The sequence below is a fragment of the Gavialis gangeticus genome, unplaced genomic scaffold, assembly GCF_001723915.1.
Source record: "Gavialis gangeticus isolate Ggan-Ray unplaced genomic scaffold, GavGan_comp1, whole genome shotgun sequence".
In the NCBI taxonomy this organism is placed as follows: domain Eukaryota; kingdom Metazoa; phylum Chordata; order Crocodylia; family Gavialidae; genus Gavialis; species Gavialis gangeticus.
In genome coordinates, this window is record NW_017729024.1 from 19,977,303 (window position 1) to 19,989,440 (window position 12,138).

General features: G+C 40.1%; 1 protein-coding gene and 1 long non-coding RNA gene across 2 annotated transcripts in view; both read right to left on the minus strand.

Moving 5' to 3' along the window:
* Positions 1-12,138, minus strand: part of XRCC4 (X-ray repair cross complementing 4) — a 436,070-nt gene that overhangs the window by 164,198 nt on the left and 259,734 nt on the right. The window lies entirely within an intron of this gene.
* The window catches only part of LOC109297270, a 16,476-nt gene continuing 11,946 nt past the window's right edge, over positions 7,609-12,138 (minus strand). Inside the window, exons 2-3 of the long non-coding RNA XR_002097273.1 lie at positions 8,415-8,421; positions 7,609-7,732 (exon numbers count right to left, since the gene is read on the minus strand). This is a non-coding gene — a long non-coding RNA (uncharacterized LOC109297270). The remainder of the gene's footprint in view (positions 7,733-8,414; positions 8,422-12,138) is intronic.

The following is a 12,138-nucleotide window of genomic DNA, read 5'->3' on the forward strand; positions in this document are numbered from 1 at the left end:
GAGAGTCTCAGGCACAGGCAGTGGCTCTGGTGGCACTGCTGCTCCCCTCTCTTTACTGCTTGTAGCAGCCTCATCCCTTGTAGCAGGAGGAAAGAGGCTGCATCTGAGATTGGTGGGGGGAGAAACTGCAGCTCTCCCGCTTGCAACCCCCTTTGCTCCCCTTTGAGCAGGCTGACCAGTGTGGCCACCTGCCTTTCCACCCCACTTCATAATGTGTTCCTTCGTACATAAACTGGAACCTCTAAGTGTGCTGTGCGCTGTGGATTAGATTTCTGGATGTTTTGTAAATGTGTTTGTGTGTGTAGATAATATATTGAGAAGCGTTGGTGTGGTGGAAAGAATGAATGCTGTATAAAAAAAATATATAAACTAAATTTCTATATATAGAATAGATCCGAGGCTACTGCTAACCCTATCCAATATAAGCGTAAACTAATCTGAAAAGTAGTTATAAAATAAAAGCACCAAGTTCTCAGAAATCCCTGTTGCTAGCATTGCAAGCAGGGAATCTGTTGAAGATCAGGGCTTCCAGCCATCATGGTCTGACGCAGAGGTCCTAGAGAACACCAGCAGCTCAGAAACTGACCCCAAGGCAGAAAAGCAGGGGAGCTGAAAAACTGCTGCCTTTTATGCATTTTCTCTGGCCCTCCCCCAGAGCACTGGGATTGGAAGGGACCTCAGAGAATGCTGACAGGTCACTGGCCAGCCACACATGTCAGTCATGAAAGCACTCCTTCCCCCTCTCCCCCTCCCTTCCCTTACTTTCCTTTTTTTCCCCCCCACAGGGAATCCAGTATAGGCAAGTCGAATATTTGACCCTTCTCAAATATTCGACCGGCGCTGTTAATATTCAACTTCCAGTATTCGATTCGACAGCTATTCGACTCGCGTTTCACATTTCAAGGTTGAATATGTCGAATATTTGTTGAATCAAATATTAAGTCGAAGCTCTGCACAGCCCTACTGCCCAGCCAGAAGGATGGGAGACAGAAAGGGACCTGTTCAGACCAGCCAGATGATATCCCAGACTAGGAAAGTGAGCCAGGGTCTAATGTGACACCCTGTGAAATTCACAAGAATCTTTGGCCATGTCTCTACAGTAATTTAGGGTGCTGGCAGTGGCATCAAAGTACAGCACTTCTCTGCATGAACTGCCTCCTAAACTGAAAGCATGAGCAGCACTGTACTTTAATGGTGTCACTGACAGCACTGTAAGTTATTGTCAAGACATGGCCAAAGATCTTGTCCATTTCACAGGATACGTCAGGGTAAAATGTTGACAGAACTGTTGTGCACCCTTAAACTACCATGGGTATGAAATTACACTGTTTTCACCTTAGGAAAAAGTCCACAGTGTGCTTCAGGGCACTGATGTCTGTATGGTGTAAGAAATTTACCACGTAGACATGGTCATTATGTCCTTCACCTCGGCTATCTTTTCTCTTCTTCCCTTCCCTGTACCAGGAAAAGTAACCACCAAATTCCCAGGATCAATTCAACATTAAACAGAACTAACTCTTTCCCCCGCTTCTAATGATTGCAAAAGGTACAATATAGTACATTGAAATTTAGTGCTTTTTTGTTTTCTTTTATATTCCCTCTTGTGATGTATCTTAATTAATGCACTGCCAAAGTTTTTAAATGTGTTTGTTGTAGGATAAGCAAGTAAACTCAAAAAACATATTCAACTATTTAGTGCTGTACAGTGACAGGGTCACAGTTACTCCTTTGACTCTCTGGGCCTACTTATTTCATTGGAATTGACAATTTCATGACACAAACCCTATTCAAACAAGGGCATACAGAGAATATTTTATAAAAATTGCTATCAGCTACCTGCTTTTTTGACATTCAGTGACTCCTAAAATGCTTTTCACACTGTGAATTTAAAGACAGCATTTAAGTTGTCATTATAGCACATCTGGGAGATATATTGGTGCCATTAGGGTGATTATAATGGATACAAGAGTGATGTACATATTATATGCTGATCGTATGCATCTTCTGTTAACTCTGATGTTTTCATGAGAGACGCTAGTAAAGATTCCATCAAAATTACAAGAACATTTTGCTGTGGAAATTTTACAGGTAATTTTATTTAAAAGGTTTTTTCTGGGACTACAGATGTATAAAGAACCATTAAATTACTGATCTGAATGGAGACTAAAAAAACAAAGGAGCATCAATATTGTGTACTGTAAGTATGCATCCTACCCGATAACTCTTTATAACACTTATAAATCATTAATCTATTATATTAATCAACTGCTCATTATATCACTAGCTGAGTTTAAGTACTAGTTATAAATATCTATAATACCCCCAATGATGTGCTTTTAACCTTGCAGGCTAAAATATATGTCTTTAGAATACTTATAACATCTATTATCATCTATTTTTCATAAATAAACTTTAATGCCATGTTCAACCTCCAAAGAGTCTGCATTCTAACTCAGGACTGAACCTCTGTTACACTACTTAGCGTATGCACAATCCAACACAATCTTCATCATAGATACAATGATCTTCAAAGAACTATTTTATATATGTGCAGAGGTCAATGTTAATGGATCATGGCTGAAGGCCCAGTTTACAAGGAGCTCAACTCAGGGATGTTTAACTTACGTCATTGAGTTTTTGGTTGTAGGGGTGTTGGTCTAAGGACATAGGCAGGCAAGGTTCTTTGGTTAGCAGTGATATCGTTTATTAGACCAACTGAGTAGTTGGGAAAAAGTTCTTAGCAAGCTTTTGGGTGTAGTCAGATTTCATCAGGTGTAGGGAGACTCTGCTGGTCTGAGACTCCAAGGAATGAGAGAAGCTAAAAGTGTGGTAGGATGGCAGTAAAAATGTAAATAGGTAGAGATAAGCAACACAAAAGGTAAAGCATGAGAGGACAGGGAGAAGAGAGTGTGATTTGTCTCATTAAACACACTGTCTTTCGCTGAAATTTCTTTAACTAGCAGAGTCCCGTATGCCCTGACTGTCCCTGTGCACTAGATACAAGGAGTTAGGAAGTGACTACCCAACCAGTATCTCAGTGGACGGCCTAACTCCATTCTATCCATTCTATGCTGTTAAAAAGCTGTCAAGTATGGCATACTCCAAGGGCAAGGATAAGAACAGCTTATATTCAAGTTCAAATATAAATACAGTATAAGAGAGAGAATTAAAAAAACACAGTTCTCTGTATTTTCCATTCAGAGATTTCATTTCTACTGCCTTTTAAATTACCCATGTGTTTACTACCAGAAACTGTATTTAAATTATTTAGGGTCCATGTCGGTGCTTGGAACACCATTAACCATCCCTCCCTAGCAACATGCCCCAAATGGAAAAGCATGCTACCTTCTCCAGGTAAAAAAAAGAAACATACAAACTTTCTTGTAAATTGTCTAGAAAGGGCTTCTGCTCTCCTCCTACCTGGGTAGTACCTGAGTTTCTTCACATGGGGTTAAATATCTTCAGGATTAGCAGAAAATAAGTAATGGTGTCGTGAAGACACCCAAGTCTCCTGACTGTACAAGAAAGAGCCACATAAATATAAAGAAATATACAGGTCTGTCAGTGTGAGTAGGGAGAAATGACCCTGGAATCCCTTCCATTTTACAGGGTTTCATTTACTTCAAATAGCAATGAAATTAAACAAACAACTTGGCACATGTCCCTGCAGAAGTTGTGAGATGAATTCAGTAAATAATGATGTAAGATTAAGTACTTCTGTTTTAATTAATGACTCCAATAACTGCTGCTAAATTTTTAGGGAAACATGAAAACACTGCTTATGTTCTTTTGAGAGAAAGAATAAATCAGAGTGCTGGAGTTAGAGTACAAAATTTAGTTTAACAGACTTTTCTGTACTATAAAAGGAGGAGAAGAGACAGTTCACTTGCAATTTTTTAGGAAGGTCGCATTTCCCTGATATAAAGTATATATATCCATTTTAGTGACATATTGTAAAAGCTTAGTGTTGCCAATGTGAGGGCACTAGCTATTTATTCTCTGGCACAGTTTGCAGAAAAGCAAGGGACTAATCGTGCATTTTTTTACAATATTGAGGAACTTCAGTTAATGATGTAATTGAAGATACAAGATGAAAATGCATGTAAATAAGTCTACATACACATATCTAATTAAACTGATTAAAAATAAGGGTGAAATACAGTGCTAAAATATACTGAACCATGTTCTTGTTTTGATCACAGTACACGTATTTCAAAGCCCCTGAAAGAAATGGGTGTAAGTTGATATGAAGCCAGAACTGATTCGGTATAAAGTGCATATTTTCAGAAATATACCGTACTACTTAATTTTAGCGTTTTTCAAACGAGTGAGAAATTTGTATCAATATGGCACAGTGGGTGATAGTTTCTATTTGAGCACATAGTTGTAGGATCCAGTTTTACACAGAACATCATCTTACACCCAGTACTGACATGAAGAGGCAATACTACTGGGGTGGTCTTGCTGGAACTTTTGTCCTTAGCCCAATTTCTTTCTGTCTAGCTGACTCTCTAGCAAGCTGCTCAATAACTCATATAAATGGGCTAAATCCTGCCATGCTAATTGCACCGTGCAATCCCTTATTTTATGAGTTGGTATCACCAACTTCACTTGGACTACTCATGAAATGAGGCACTGTTCATACAAGTGAGGATATCAGAATCAGGTCTAAAATGAATAATGGATAGCTCTAGTGTCATGGCAAGCATATATTCTCCCAGAAACACACTCTCTTTCTCAGTCAATTAAAATATATTAAAATGCCAACATGAAACACTGCTATGTGAATTACAGCAACTTTAGTGACTAATACATTCACTGCACAGTCAGTATTAGAACATATTGAAACATATTCAGTTGGTGTAAATCAGTGTGGCTTTCACAAAGTTGATTGGAATTCTAACAGTTTATGCCAGATGATGGTCTGGTTCCTAAATTTGAGACCCTTAGCATATGAATTTCACTAAGCAACACAAACAATTGTCCAATACACAAACATGGAATTGTTTAAAATTGTATTTCCTAAACAAATAATGGGATATGATTACATCTATAATTTATACATATTCTTTCTTAACAGTTTTTCTTTTGAAATATTCAAAAGATTTTTTAAAAATATATATCAATGTGGATACAGCTTAATAAACAGTCCATGAAGCAACAGACAGAAGAAAACTATTTCTCTGCATACACTCTCAAACATTCCATCTTAATTCGTTAATCTGTCAGCAATAAATTCTACCCACCCCCAAATCTTTTGTCAGTGTGCAGAAAGGAAGATTTTGGTGGGTTCTAGATTGCCAGTAACCATAAATTTTCACAGTTATTCCATTTCAGACAATAAATCTTTTTCAACCCTGAAAGTCAAACAAAGTTGTATCACCAGAGGTCCAAGGTCAATCTAAGGAGGACATTCCCCATTCTACTAAGCGCTTCTAGTTCATATCGCTGAACTCTGTTTTTCTACTAGCCTATATGGGTGCACATCAAGACAGCCATTTCAGAATCTCTTATTTCATACAAAGAAGAAAATATTGCATATCCCAATGATTTACTCTCCCAGTGGCTCCTTACTACTAAAACACCTGTTATTTTCTGCAAAACTATTTTCATTAATAACAGAGCCTTGTTGATTTTGTTACTCAAGGATATCTAAAGATAATAAAACAAACTCCTCTAACAGGAACCATGTTCACAATCTCTTCCTTAACATAAATCACTGGCTAAAATAAGCAATTTTGAAGGCTGCTTTCTCAGAGAAGAGGATGTTAAAATTTGTTGGATTAACGGTTAAAGTTGGCAGGATTTACTGTGAGATCCTACCAGAAATGAATGCTGTTGTGTCCTTTTGAATGACAACAATGTTATGAAATCAGCTCAAACAGTGAGGACAAACACAGGCACTTCAACTGTGACATACAAGTGTTAATAAGAATGATTTATTTTTTATTTTATTTTCTTTCTTTGCCCAGGATATATGAGAGAGGTCATGGTTACAAAGGCAATACCTCTCTCTTAAGGCATGGGTCAGGATCTGTGACTCCAAGGATTACTGTTACAAACATTTGTTTTCTCTACCTTAGCATTTTAGCAAAAGACAATACTGAGGAGGATGGAGTATGAAGTTAAATGTTAAATACTTTTTCTTGTCAGTTCCATCTTGTTAAATAAAATATAGTGTGAAATTTCTCCTCTTTCAACCACTACACAATCCACCTCTTCTTACAGCAAATCTCAGCACTGTTTTTCTTCTTACCATTTCATTCATCACATTTGGATAAATTAAGGCTACTTCTAATGGTGGGAATTTCTGAGAAATTTCCACTGCCTTTCAGGAAAGGAAGCCATACAGGCATTTAACCTGCAGCTGTGCCCTCTCCCCTGCTCCCTGTGCTTTCCTCAGACCAGGGATATTCTTGTCTGAGGAAGGCATAGGGCACAGTTGTTGCTCCACTCTTCCCATTCCCAGTGGGGACTGGAGCAGCAGGAAAAGACTCCCTGCATTTCCACAAATCAGGGATACCCTGGGGGGAGTGGGGAGAAGGTGGCTGAACTGCTGCCTCTCTAAGAAAGACTTCTAGCCATGTAAATTTCTCAAAAATTTCTCATTACTGGTGGAGGCACATTCTTCACAAGACAATTACTCCCTCTTCAATCTCTCAGTTCTAATCCTCAAAGGGAATTTACAAAATACTTTTCATGGACAGGCCTACAAACTTCTCTTCATAAATCTACTAGATATAAAAAATCATGGGCTAAATATACACATTAGATTTTTGGCACATTAGAACCTGCCTGCCATCCAAGAACCCCAGGTAACTTCTCTACATTTTACCAGCTACATTAAATTACCAGGTCAACATTTCCCCTTCTCCCCACCTCCCCCACCCTACCTGTCTTACACCTATTAACTCCCATCCCCTCTGATCTTCCCGGCCAATCATTTGCATCTTCATAGATCTGCATTTTGCATATTGGCTTATGGTTCTCTTCCACCCACACAAATAGCAACAAACTCTCTCTATTCCTGAAATACAGTCTTTGTGCTTGAAAGATTGTAAAGAACAATGTTTCTAATTATTTATTTGATCTCATAAAATATATCATGTTTACCCACAGAACCTTGTCTGCCTATGTCCTTAGATCAACACAGCTATAACCAACAACCTCAAAAATGTTTCAATGGTGATTCTCTCCATAGAAGCATAATGCCTGCATGTGGCCTAAGCTGCAAACTTCTTTAGGGTTAAGTACAGACAGTCAAAAAGTCTGAGGCTGAATTGATTCCATCTTTGCAGGTTAGTCTAAGCTGCACTGAACTGAGAAGCAAGTGAACAGACATTCACTTTTGATTCCAGAAATGCAGCCACATGCTCACAGTAGCCCAAGTCAGAAGCCAACAGGCACCAGAGCTTCATTTCGTGCTCAGCTAATGCAGGCTTCCTGGACCAAGGTTATCCCACCCACCCTGCCAGAGGTAGTTTGTGGGGGATGTACAAAGCATCCTGGGGTGCTGGGGAACTGTGAGTTAACTTGAATCTGGAAGGTACCTGGGACAGAAGTTTGATAACATAAATCAGTTAAGTCTGATTCTACAGCCATCCAGGTTTATCTTAAACCAGTTTCAGCTACTTTGAAAGCAGTTTATGTGCACTGAACTTCTGCTGTGTTACAGATTTGAACCGATTTCTGATCGCTTATATCAGTTGAGGTGTAATTTATGTCCCTAGCCCTGAAGATGGAAACTGTCCTCCACTCCTGATGAGCTGCCTGGGGAAAGCCCTAACTTGAACTGCCAAAATAAATATCTCCCTGAAGTTTTCTGCTGGTGAAGGATCAAGTACAGCAGAGATCAATAATGCCACGTTTGAGACACAGAGACTTGTTTTCCCCTAATGGAGAGTTTCCCTAAACAGGAGGAACTAATTAGCCATTTCCAACAGATTTAAGGCAACTTATGCAGCTAAAATTAACCTTAGTAGAACAGAGAAGTTGGCTCTTATATACCTTTTAAAATTACTGGAGATTATGCTTGTATTTAAATAATACTGATAGAATTTCAAAGCCCTATATCAGTGATTACTTAAAATAATACTCAGCTGATCAGACAAAATCTTGCTTTATTTTTGTCTATTTTAAGCAAGAAAAGATTTGTCAGATAGGGCAGTATTTACAAATCAAAGGAAGTTTGGGACTCTACTCTTCTCCTAAGCGCTATCCCGCCCGCCTAGGAAGACCATAAACTTGTGCTGATGCTGTAGTTCAGTGGTGTTCAAGTTTTTTGCCCAGCAGGCTGTATTGGCTATTCCCAGTCTGTCTGTGAGCCAGATCCAGCTGGTGTTCTCAATCTGGCACCTAGCCAGGCATGGCACGCACCAACTGGTCATGAACAGTGGGGAGGGAAGCAGGCAGACTTCAATACTGCCCCACAGGGGAAAGGAGCTTGACTTGGTCCTGCAGATGCGATGGCTCTGCAGGTTACATTTGGACTATGGGCTGGAGGTTGAGCACCCCAATCTAGTTTACAACATCATTAAATACTGCACACTGACTTCAAGAACTTGCCCACATTATTTTGGGGTTTAGATGGGAAAGCAATGAGCTGTCCTTTCCTCTCTGTAGACCTCTGGGCCTTACAACCCCTTCCCAATGATCCAACAGAAGGGAAATCATAACCTTATTTTTTACTAATACTTTTCAAAAAATAGAAGTTTCTCTTTTTCTTTCCTGAGTATATAAGGAAGAATGACAACTTCTCTTACCCAAAAGGATACATGAATTATCTACCAGTTGAACTGATCTACGTTTGTTGACATCTCAAAGTTCACCAAAAAATCTTCAGATATTTTAACAGTTTTCTTACATTCATGTGATTAGGTTTAAGAATTTATTTGACCTAAAAGTTCACAAGAAGATTAAATACTGTAGGAAGCAGGTGAGGAATTAAGCATCCAAAGCTGTTCAGTAACTTGAAAAAGGAATTGAATTCACTCACTACAAAGCCTTCAATTACAGCTTTGACCTTGCTGATGCCTTATAGAAGACTACTGACATCAATCTCATGGTCCAGATACTCTATGGAATGTTTGACAAACTTTTATTATACTTGAAAATTCTCCAAAGATAATCTTCTAGTCACATGTCACAGATGACAGACTACCAATTGAACTCAAGCCAGAGGTCTGCTTTCACCTTTGGTCTGATGATGTAATTACATCTTCAACCTGCCACAGTTGGGCTCACTGCCCGAATTAATGGATAGTTGTGCAATGATATCTTGCACTTCTTCCTTGAAAACTAAGGAATACAAAGATCCCACAATTTCCATTTTCAAGTCACTTCCATCTCTGCTCCCAGAAAAGGGGAAAATGCTTTTACCATTATCAAAAGTCTTCATTATATTGTGGGTGCCTGGAACACACACTTCCCTCAGTACCAAAAGCCTCAGCTGCTCCTCGCACATGCAAGTTGTACGGACAAGCTCCAGAGGAGATAGCATCCTCTATGAACTGCCGAAAAGTGCTACTATAGAAAGCACAAGCTATCTGTTTATGATACTTATATTTGAACTGGGAAAGTTATCATAACCATGAACTTATTTTTACGGAATAGTGGGCTCTTGGAATGAACAAGAGATAGCAAACAACTTATTTTTAAACATCCATGACTCTGCTCAAAAACGTTAATAATTTTGGCTTCCCTCCTATAGGTACCTCAGTACCAACTAATGATTTTGCTGTGAGACTTGTTAGAGGACAGCATCAGAGTTAGTGGACTTTGATGAGATCATGCCTATCAGAACTTTATTAAATTTGAATCATTAACCTGGGATAGGTGGTGGCACCTCCAGATGAATTCAGGCAAGCAAAGATACTTGGACTACAATTACACCCTCGTCCAAACTATAGGCAGAGTTGGACAGATAGGTCAGATGGTAAAATCAAGGGAATATTATATGTACTAAGCTCTTACTGGCAAGTGGAAAAGGATTTATATGGACCTCTGACATAGTTAGTGGCATATGGGAGAGCATATTTAACTCTTTATTTGCATGTACATTGTATTAGTGTATTGTATTAGTGTGTTTCCCCAAATGTATATTTCAGTTTCTTTTTCCCTAATGAAGATTTTCTTCTTTATAGCATCCAAGTATTTGCAAGTGAAAGGTCTTTTGCCTGATAATACATCACTTCAAGGTACCCTTTAATTTTTTCAGATCGCAAGGTAGCTGCTTTAATGATCTGTCAGGAAGGACCATAGCCCTTTTTCTGGCAACAGCGGTCTGGCAGAAAGTTTAACTCACTTATAGCTATTTCTGAACAATGTCCACAATATAGATGTGCTGTTAACACTCATACCTGAGGCACATTATAGAAGAACAGCACTACAAAACTACCAGAGAATAGCCTGTGTGAGGCTTCAGACAGAACTTTGAATCTGGGGAAGCTTTGAATGCTTTGGGGTCCGAAGCAGCACATCTGGGACGAAGCGCTGGCCTCGTTCGGCTTCCCGAAGTGGTTAGGAGCCACCTTTGAGATCCAGCCATAGGGTATAATGGGGAAAAAATAACATATCTGTAACTTTGTTGTTTTTTGTCCAATGTGGATGAAATTTTCAGGGGCGGTAGACTCTACAGAGAAGATGAAGCCTGCCAAGTTTCAAGAAGATCAGTGCCGGGATTTGGGGGGAATGGCACCGCAAATTCATGAAAGCAAGGTTCATGTCTCATCTAGGTATTACAACATAGCGGGGTGAAAACTGCAGCGGTGGTAGCTCTTGCTGAGACCACAAAGCCTGCCAAGTTTCAAGAAAATTGGTGCAGGGGTTTGGGTGGAACTGCCCCGCAAGCTGCTGACAAGCAAAACTCGGTTTTGCATGGTTGCTTGTCGGACTGACTGTCTCCAGCTTGGGGCGTGGGAGACACTACTGCAGGCCTGGCTGCTAAGCTACTGTGTTACCAGTTACCAATCAATCAATCATGTTTCACTCAGGGACCAGGGACTCAGTGACCAGTTCAATACATAGGACTTAGCTACTACATAATGACTTAATGAGCATCAATTAGCACCTCCAGGCTAAGGAGAGGAAAAAATCAATACAGACAATCAACTGCCCCAAGACAGACACAGACTTGGCACGAGTTTTGCCTGTCAGCAACTAGGGGTGTAGAGCCCCAGACCTCGCCCTGCACCAATCTCCTCAACAGCTGGCAGGCATCACAGCAGGGGCCACCATCCCTGCAGCTCTCACCCTGCTGAACCTTAACACACGCAGTGTCACCCATGAAACTAATTTTGCTTGTCCACAGCTTGAGGTGCAGTTCCCCCCAAACCCCTGCACCTATCTCCTTGAAACTTGGCAGGCTTCGTAGCCTCAGTAAGAGCTACCACCCCTGCAGTTTTCACCCCCCTGTGACACACAGCCGTGGCATGAGTTTGGCTTTCAAGAATTTGGGGTACAGTTTCCCCCAAATCCCTGCACTGATATTCTTGAAACTTGGCAGGTTTCATGCACTCAGCAGAGGCTACCATCCCTACAAGTTTCATCCAAATCGGACAAGAAACAACAAAGTTATAGACATTTCATTGATTCCCCATTATATCCTATGACCAGATCTCCGAGGTGGCTCCAGTTGGACCGAGGCAGAACCCCAAGCTCCGGATCAGATTGCGGCTACCCGAAGTGGCCGGATCTGAAGCCAGATCAGATCGCTGCCGACTCACAGAGGCCTACCAGAGAATGCTCTGCTGATTGGATAATTCAATTAAAAGCTGTACCCAAAACTTACTCAAAATTGCTAAGTATTTCAGTACCAGATTTCTACTGAAATGAACACAGTTTACTACAGAACACAGCTCCACATTATATGGAGGACAAAGGGCCTCAGCTACCAGACAATTCACCTGAAATAAGGAATGCTGAAATTTTTGCATCCACATTCAAATGACATTTCCAATAATATAGTCAGACTTACTTAGAATCTGCATGAACACTTGCTTAAGTGGGCACTGGATCAGGTCTTACAAACCAATGGACCTCAAAGATGGATAAATTAAATCTGCAGTGAGGATGTGTGAGGTCATTTCTCTCCCTGCATTATTTTCCTCTATAATCTTCCTTTTCTTAATACAGGGATAC